Source organism: Staurois parvus, unplaced genomic scaffold (genome assembly GCF_062004578.1).
Source record: "Staurois parvus isolate SC_StPar_1 unplaced genomic scaffold, SC_StPar_1.0 ptg001252l, whole genome shotgun sequence".
In the NCBI taxonomy this organism is placed as follows: domain Eukaryota; kingdom Metazoa; phylum Chordata; class Amphibia; order Anura; family Ranidae; genus Staurois; species Staurois parvus.
The window spans coordinates 403,994-412,913 of record NW_028319048.1 but is presented as its reverse complement, the minus strand read 5'-3'; positions in this window follow the sequence as shown (position 1 = coordinate 412,913).

Below are 8,920 nucleotides of genomic sequence, written 5' to 3'. Positions count from 1 at the left end.
CTGCAAGAGGGAGGTAGAGCTGGAGTTGGACTTTAATGGGATAATATTATCTCTGTTTTAGGAACTTTGCTTCCCATTTATATGTATCCAGAATGCATTTCCACTTATAGGATCCAAAGTGCTGCTTCTTAGTTCACTTCTGTGTTGCATAGAGAAGATATGGGTTCAAAGAGATAGTGGGCTCCCTGTACCAGGGCTATCTTAATGAATAAGCACTCCTGGGCACTGTCCAGGGGCCCCAGGGGCATGGAGACCCCATCATAATCTTAGATTACAACATACTTGCCAACTGTCCCAGACTAGCTGGGATAGTTAGTGTTTTCTAAGTTGTCTCAGGATGGCCCGAACAGCATTCCAGAACCTTTACTGTGCCCTCCTGATCCCAGTATTGTGCCCTCCTGACTCCACCTGTATTGCGCCCTCCTGATCCCAGTATTGTGCCCTCCTGACTCCCCTGTACTGTGCCCTCCTCACTTCCCCTGTACTGTGCCCTCCTGATCCCAGTATTGTGTCCTCCTGACTCCCCTGTACTGTATCCTCCTGATCCCAGTATTGTGCCCTCCTGATCCCAGTATTGTGCCCTCCTGATCCCAGTATTGTGCCCTCCTGACTCCCCTGTACTGTATCCTCCTGATCCCAGTATTGTGCCCTCCTGATCCCAGTATTGTGCCCTCCTGACTCCCCCTGTACTGTGCCCTCCTGATCCCAGTATCGTGCCCTCCTGATCCCAGTATTGTGCCCTCCTGACTCCCCCTGTATTGTGCCCTCCTGATCCCAGTACTGTGCCCTCCTGATCCCTGTATTGTGCCCTCCTGACTCCCCCTGTACTATGCCTTCCTGATCCCAGTACTGTGCCCTCCTGATCCCAGTATTGTGCTCTTCTGATCCTAGTATTGTGCCCTCCTGACTCCCCCTGTACCGTGCCCTCCTGATCCCAGTATTGTGCCCTCCGGACTCCCCCTGTATTGTGCCCTCCTGATCCTAGTATTGTGCCCTCCTGACTCCCCCTGTACCGTGCCCTCCTGATCCCAGTATTGTGCCCTCCTGACTCCCCCTGTTCTGTGCCCTCCTGACTCCCCCTGTACCGTGCCCTCCTGATCCCAGTATTGTGCCCTCCTGACTCCCCCTGTATTGTGCCCTCCTGATCCGAGTATTGTGCCCTCCAGACTCCCCCTGTACTGTGCCCTCCTGACTCCCCCTGTACTGTGCCCTCCTGTTCCTAGTACTGTGCCCTCCTGACTCACCCTGTTCTGTGACCTCCTGATCCCAGTATTGTGATCTCCAGCCTTCCTCTGTACTGTGCCCTCCTGATCCCAGTATTGTGCCCTCCTGACTCCCCCTGTACTGTGCCCTCCTGATCCCAGTATTGTGCCCTCCTGATCCCAGTATTTTGCCCTCCTGACTCCCCCTGTACTGTGTCCTTCTGCCCATCCCATGCTGTGCACTTTGTGTTGATTAGTCTTTGATTTATGGCATGCTTTCTTATTGTTTAAAATGAATTTTATTGAAAGTACTAATAAATATATGTTTGATTCTATCATCTGTTTATACTTTAATTCTTGAGAGTTGGTGCATAAATTGAGGCAGGCTGGTAGGGGCCCCAGTGCATTACTTTGTCCGGGGGCCCTTGATGCTATTGAGACGGCCCTTCCCTTTACCAGTAGAAACTTCAGTCAACTAACAAGGAATAGGGACCTCACGTTTAAGGCAGATGAGTGTTATGGGCCTGAAGTCCCACCCCATGTGCAGTAAGCAGCCTTACAAGCAAATACAGGTGTACGGACGCCTCGGTTAACGTACTTTTCAGTTTACGAATGAAAATCCATTGAAAATAATTCCTCAATTTACACATTTTTTATGAATTTGTTTTCGCAATACGAAGTGTATGTCGGTGACGGTTTTTAAATGCAATTGCTGGCTTTTTTTCTCTTCACTATAGCTCACAAAATTAGCTGTCACTTTCCCTGGAGCTAAAGGAAACTTTGTTTCTTTTAACAATAAACTAAAAGGAAACATTCTCTCTTTTAGCTGGGGGGAAAGTGACAGCTGATTCTCTGAGCTATAGTGAAGAGAAAAAAAAGAGGTAATTACATTTAAAAACCGGCACTGACCTATAGGGGTTTATTTACTAGAGCTGGAGAGTGAAAAATCCGGCTCACTTCTGCATAGAAACCAATCAGCTTCCAGGTTTTATTGCCAAGGCTTAATTGAGCAAGCTGAGGTTAGAAGCTGATTGGTTTCTATGTAGAGGTGAACAGGATTTTGCACTCTCTAGCTTTAGTAAATAAACCCCATAGTGACAGCGACTTTTTTTAAACTTTTTTCTGACCTCCAGAACGGAGTCATTGGTTTTCGACGCATTCCTATGGGAAACCGTGTTTCAGTTTATGAATTTTTCGCAATACGAAACATCCCGGAGATTGCATTAAATTCGTTAACCGAGGTACACCTGTACTTCCTTTTTAGGTACCAAAGTGGGTGAAGATTCCTTCTGGACACCGTAGGCTCAATTCACAACACTAATGCTGAACTGCAGAAATTCAGCCACTTTGTGAAATGTGCAGGCATACCATGAGTCAAGTCCAATGAGGTGCATGCCACTTCGTGGACATATCTCTTTAATTTAAAATCAATATTTTTATTGAGCACTGGGGGCTTTGCTGTTTTACAACTTGGGTGAATTCCAGTTCAGCTTAACACAAGGGGAAAGATCTTGATTTTCAGCCATTTGACTGTAATTTTTAAATCTCGTTGGCTGAAAATAATTGTCACTTTAATTTTAAAGTAAGCATCCTTATTCTAGTTATTAATCGAGCCTTATACTGTATAGCGAAGAGTCCGTGGTCACCTGACCATCACAGCTATATGAGCTTGTTGCTCATCCCATTCCTAAACCATGGACATTCATTAATACAACCAGTTACCAACTGCGTACTGTAGCTTTACTGCTACAGTGTGGGCTGGCTGTGCAAAATCACGTATATTTACGTGATTTAGCTTGTCTGGGTGGGGGGGGCACTTGTGCCCAATTCCCGTGCTCTTATTGGCTCCCTGACATGTTGATCAGCCAATCCCAGACAGTGTTTCATGACTGGGACCCGCCGATCCGTTGGAGCTAGAGACAGGAGAGAGATCTGTGTTGGTAAACAACACAGATCTCTCTGCTGACAACAGGGATATGACAGTTTTTGTCTTCCTGCTTTGCAGGGAGGCAACAACTGTCACATCCCTTAGTACAGGGGTCCTCAAACTTTTTAAACAGGGGGCCAGTTCACTGTCCCTCAGACCGTTGGAGGGCCGGACTATAGTTTAAAAAAAAAAAAAAACTATGAACAAATGCGGACACAGTACAGGAGATGACCGGAGACTGCGGACATACAACGGCGGCGGGAATACTGGGCCGGCCGCTCCATAAGACGCACAGACATTTCCCCCCAAATGTGTCTTACGGAGCGAAATAGTGCCCCATCATTGGTGTCAGTGGGAGGAATAGTGCCCCATCATTGGTGTCAGTGGGAGGAATAGTGCCCCATCATTGGTGTCAGTGGGAAGAAACGTGCCCCATCATTGGTGTCAGTGGGGGAAGGGGATAGTGTCCCATCATTGGTGTCAGTGGGAAGAATAGTGCCCCATCTTTGGTGTCAGTGGGAGGAATAGCACGTCATTGGTGTCAGTGGAGGGGAATAGTGTCCCAACATTGGTGTCAGTGGGAGGAATAGTGTTCCATCGTTGGTGTCAGTGGGGGGGATAGTGTCCCATCATTGGTGTCAGTGGGGGAAGGAATAGTGTTCCATCGTTGGTCAGTGGGGGGGGGGGAGTGGTGCCCCATCGTTGGTGTCAGTGGGGGGTGGAATAGTGCCCCATCATTGGTGTCAGTTGGGGGTGGAATAGTGCCCCATCATTGGTATCAATGGGAGGAATAGTGCCCCATCATTGGTGTCAGTGGGAGGAATAGTGCCCCATCATTGGTATCAGTGGGAGGAATAGTGCCCCATCATTGGTGTCAGTGGGAGGAATAGTGCCCCATCATTGGTATCAGTGGGAGGAATAGTGCCCCATCATTGGTATCAGTGGGAGGAATAGTGCCCCATCATTGGTATCAGTGGGAGGAATAGTGCCCCATCATTGGTGTCAGTGGGAGGAATAGTGCCCCATCATTGGTATCAGTGGGAGGAATAGTGCCCCATCATTGGTATCAGTGGGAGGAATAGTGCCCCATCATTGGTATCAGTGGGAGGAATAGTGCCCCATCATTGGTATCAGTGGGAGGAATAGTGCCCCATCATTGGTATCAGTGGGAGGAATAGTGCCCCATCATTGGTGTCAGTGGGGGAAGGAATAGTGCCCCATCATTGGTGTCAGTGGGGGAAGGAATAGTGCCCCATCATTAGTATAAGTGACACCAATGATGGGGCACTATTCCTCCCACTGACACCAATGACACGTAACTTGCTGACCCCTGTTCCAGCATGGTGCTGTTGCAGCCAGCATACCTGGTTGCAGCAGCACCATCTGCATGGCACACTTACCTGTCAGCTGTCCTTCTTCACTCCGGCCTCTCCCTCACTCGATATTCGCAGGGCCGCTCGGCTCCACCTCCTCGCAGGTGATTGGCTGCCTGTGTGCCTTTCCTGAGCTACAGTTCTGGTGCCCAATCACCGGTGAGGAGGCGGAGCCGAGCGGCAGGAGTGAGGGAGTGGCCGGAGTGAATGAAGGAGCAGCGCTTCCTGGACTGGATTGTCTTGGTACTGGGACCGGAGCCAGGTAAGGTACAGCAGCCCCCTGCCCGCCCCTGTACTTAGTGTCCCTTCCTGTCTCGCCCCTGCCGGCGGGCCGGATAAATGGCCTTGGCGGGCCGCATGTGGCCCACGGGCCGTAGTTTGAGGACCCCTGCCCTAGTAAACCAGTACTCAGCCAACACAATACACATAGTTAGGCACACAGTTAAAGCTAAAGGTTCTTATTTTTTCTTTTGTAAAATAACAAACATCTGTACTTACCTGTGTGCGGTGGTTTTGCACAGAGCAGCCCGGATCCTCCTCTTCTCAGGTCTAAGGGGCAGCACAGTGGATAAATGTAAACCTTTGCACACCTTTTTTGTTTATGAACATAGAATGAATTTAGCTGATTTTAGCTGATTTAGCTGAAAGTTTAATTTGGCTTTAAGGATTCTGATGTTACAGGTAACAACCGCACATATTTTCTTTTCTTTTTTTTCATAATTTTAATAAATCAGACCCCTAAATAAATGTATGATACTGAAAGATGATGATTGGTAGAAGGTAAAACAATATTATGAGACCTTACAGTGATAGTTTTTCATTATAACTTGTTACCAGTTTTGGCATTGCAGAGATTCTTACCAGGATCTTCTTTACTGAAAGAGATCACACACAGTATATAACAGGTTATATGAGATACAGAAATGATCAGCAGATATCACAAGATATAGTAATACATAAAGGAGACAACACACGATAAAATAGGATAGATTTGTAATAAATATTGTACATGATTTGCATTTGTTTCATATAGATTGTCCAGATGTCAGTTTCTTTACTACTTTAAATCTGAATTCGGGGCAAAAAAAATGTCATTGAAATCTATCCCTCAATAGCAAAAAGGATGTGAAGTGAATAGGCAAAAATACAGGAGGGGGTGGAGACCAGACCAGTCCCCCCGCAGAAGGAAAGAAATCAGCAGTGACCGGTCTTAATTACAAGAAGAGGTGGGAGTGGGGTGCTGGATCCAGCACTTTAGCTGGCAGCTGAGAAATCTTATTAAAAGCTGAAAAGTCTAGGTTTAGCAGTACTATTCCCAAAATGGGTGTCCCTCCCGGAGATGGGGGAGGGGGTCACCCAGCTTGAGAAGTCCATTGCTAGAAGTAGCCTCAGACACATGTGCTGGATGTCCAGAAATATAATTTATTGATTCCACAAATAGCCAAAAGACAACAAATGAATCCCAACACATTTCAGAGGCCAAATAACCCCTCCCCCTTCCCTTCATCAGGGCTTAGCAATTGACAATGTAGCAAATATCTCAGTAGAACTGTACAGGGTTAGTACAGGGTGCCTATGGTAAGCAGATGTGCTCTATGGCTTCCCAGCACAGACACACACCTCCTCCTGGTTCTAATTGATTTATCCGGGCTCTCAACTTTCAGTCCATTAGCTACGGGCACAATTGCTAAGCCCTGAGGGACCTAAGGGGGGTTATTTGGCCCCTGAAATGTGTTTGATGCCATTTGTTGTCTTTTGGCCATCTCTGGAATCAATAAATCACATGTCTGGACCCCCCAATACATGTGTTTGGTGCGTATTCAGTCTCTACTACAGGAAGCTCCTGCATAGAGGCAAAGTCTCACACTGGTTATGGCACAGATCTAGAAGGAATACACAAATGACTCTTCTATCCTTTAGGCCAGTGTTTCTCAATCTTTTTTTCAGTCAAGGCACCCTTTAAAATTATGGACAGTCCTGAGGCACCCTTTAAACTTATGGACAGTATTGAGGCACCTGTGATACCTGTGATGCCTCAAGACTGATTATTTTAAAAGAGAACCCCATTCTACATTGTGAAAAATTATTCTAATAGTTTTATATAACGCAGCAACATCCACACATGTGGGACACCCAACATTAGAGGCAATTTTTTCCGAAAACAAATGCACTTTTTCACACTGGTACTGACTATTATTCCCATGTTTCTATCTCGTCAGTTTTTCTCCATCACTGAGCTAATGTGACCCCAGCACTGATGGAGAGGGGCGGGGGAAGGTCAAACTAGGATGCTGTGCAGGCAACTGACATTCTCCTTATCAACTGATGATGTCATTGGTTATCAAGCCTCCAGCAGCTAGAAGGTCATAATGGTGCACAATGAACTCCTGTGACTTTGTTTAACTATAAGGCAGGCTTGTTCCACCTGCTGGCTTTTGGGCAATTTTTAGATATTTTGCCAAGGCACCCCTGAAGAAACCTCAAGGCACCCCAGGATGCCTGGGCACCCTGGTTGAGAAAGGGTGCTCTAGGCTCCATGCACACTAGCATTTTTTTAAATCTAAAAAATCTAAAAAAACGCTGGGAAAAATGCTGGATAAAACAAGCTGGTAATAAAGTTTTTTAGTAATGTTCAGAAGCATTTAGGAGTGTTTAGGAGCTCCTAAATGGAGTGACAAAACGCATATGTTGGAGCCTCGATGTGTGACATCACTACGCACTGCTAAGGACCACGGCCATTTTGCTGGATGGAATCTTTTGTACAGACATGCTGATGTTTATCCTGCTGATTGTAAGTGCAATACTTTAAATAAATGAATGCATCCTTTTCATATTACAATATGAGCGGTTACTTTTGCCCTCGAATATTAATGTGTGGAGAGATATCTGCCATCTAAGAGCTATATGATTCAGAGGATACATTGTCTGGATTATCTGGGGGACCTATCTGCCAGTCCTTGATACATCAGCTGAGCCTGATAACTGCTCTGTTTGGCCAGTCCTCTGGGTGGTCAAACCGTCTGGTAAGAGGCTGTGTGATTGGGTGGAAGGTGAAGGACTTTCTCTATCCTTTTGGGCTCCGGCTTCTTGCAAAGCACCAGAACTTCCATATTATGGGGACTTTTTCTATAGGTTAATTTGTGTTATCTATATTAAACTTCTCACCTTTGGCGGATAACTGGTTATAATTAATAATCATATGTATCATTCATTAAGTGCTACACTGACAGTTTTTTAATATATTTCTATTGTTTGCCCATTGGTTGTGTTAGCTGCTTCTACTCCTACTCCTTGACCTTTCCGCGGCCTTCGACACAGTTGACCACCCCCTCCTCCTTGATAAACTACACTCCCTCGGCATCAGAGACTCTGCTCTCTCCTGGCTCTCCTCCTATCTATCCCAACGCTCCGTCAGCGTTACCTAAAACGCTACCACCTCCCCCTCTCTCCCCCTCTCTGTTGGGGTCCCCCAAGGCTCTATCCTCAGGCCCCTTCTCTTCTCCATCTACACCTCCTCCCTTGCAAACTGATACACTCCCACGGCTTCAACTATCACCTCTACACCCATGACACGCAAATTTATCTCTTCACTCCTCAACTCACCCCTTCAGTCTCTGCCCGTATCACCCATCTGCTGAACGACATATCAGGCTGGATGTCGCTCCACTTCCTCAAACTGAACCTTTCCAAAACCGAGCTCCTAATTTTCCTCCCAGCCCGCGCCCCCCCCTCTCTATCATGACCAACAATGCCACCATCAGTTCCACCCCGCAAGCCAAGGTCCTAGGTGTCACTCTAGATTCAAACCTGTCCTTCCAACCCCATGTCCAATCATTGGCAAACTCATGCAGGCTCCACCCCCGCAACATCTCCAAAATACGTTCGTTCCTCACCCCAGACACTACTAAACAACTCGTTCACTCCCTTATTATCTCACGTCTGGACTACTGCAACTCCCTCCTCACCGGCCTACCCCAACACAGGCTATCCCCCCTTCAGTCTATCCTGAACTCTGCAGCCAGACTCATCCACCTTACCAACCGCACCGCTTCTGCCACCCCCTTCTGTCATTCCCTCCACTGGCTCCACCCCCCTCTTTCATTCCCTCCACTGGCTCCCGATTGCCCAACGCATTGAAATTAAAACTACTAACACAGGCATACAAAGCCATTTATAATGCTGCCCCAAACTACCTCACCAACCTGATACCCAAATACCACCCAACCCGTAATCTTCGCTCTTCACAAGACCTCCTACTTTCTATCTCCCTGGTCTCCTCCTCCCACGCCCGACTGCAGGACTTCTCCAGGACTTCCCCTATCCTCTGGAAATCACTACTCCAATCTATCAAACTGTCACCTACCCTTCCCACCTTTAGGCACACCCTGAAAACCCATCTCCTCCACTCCATCCCCCAC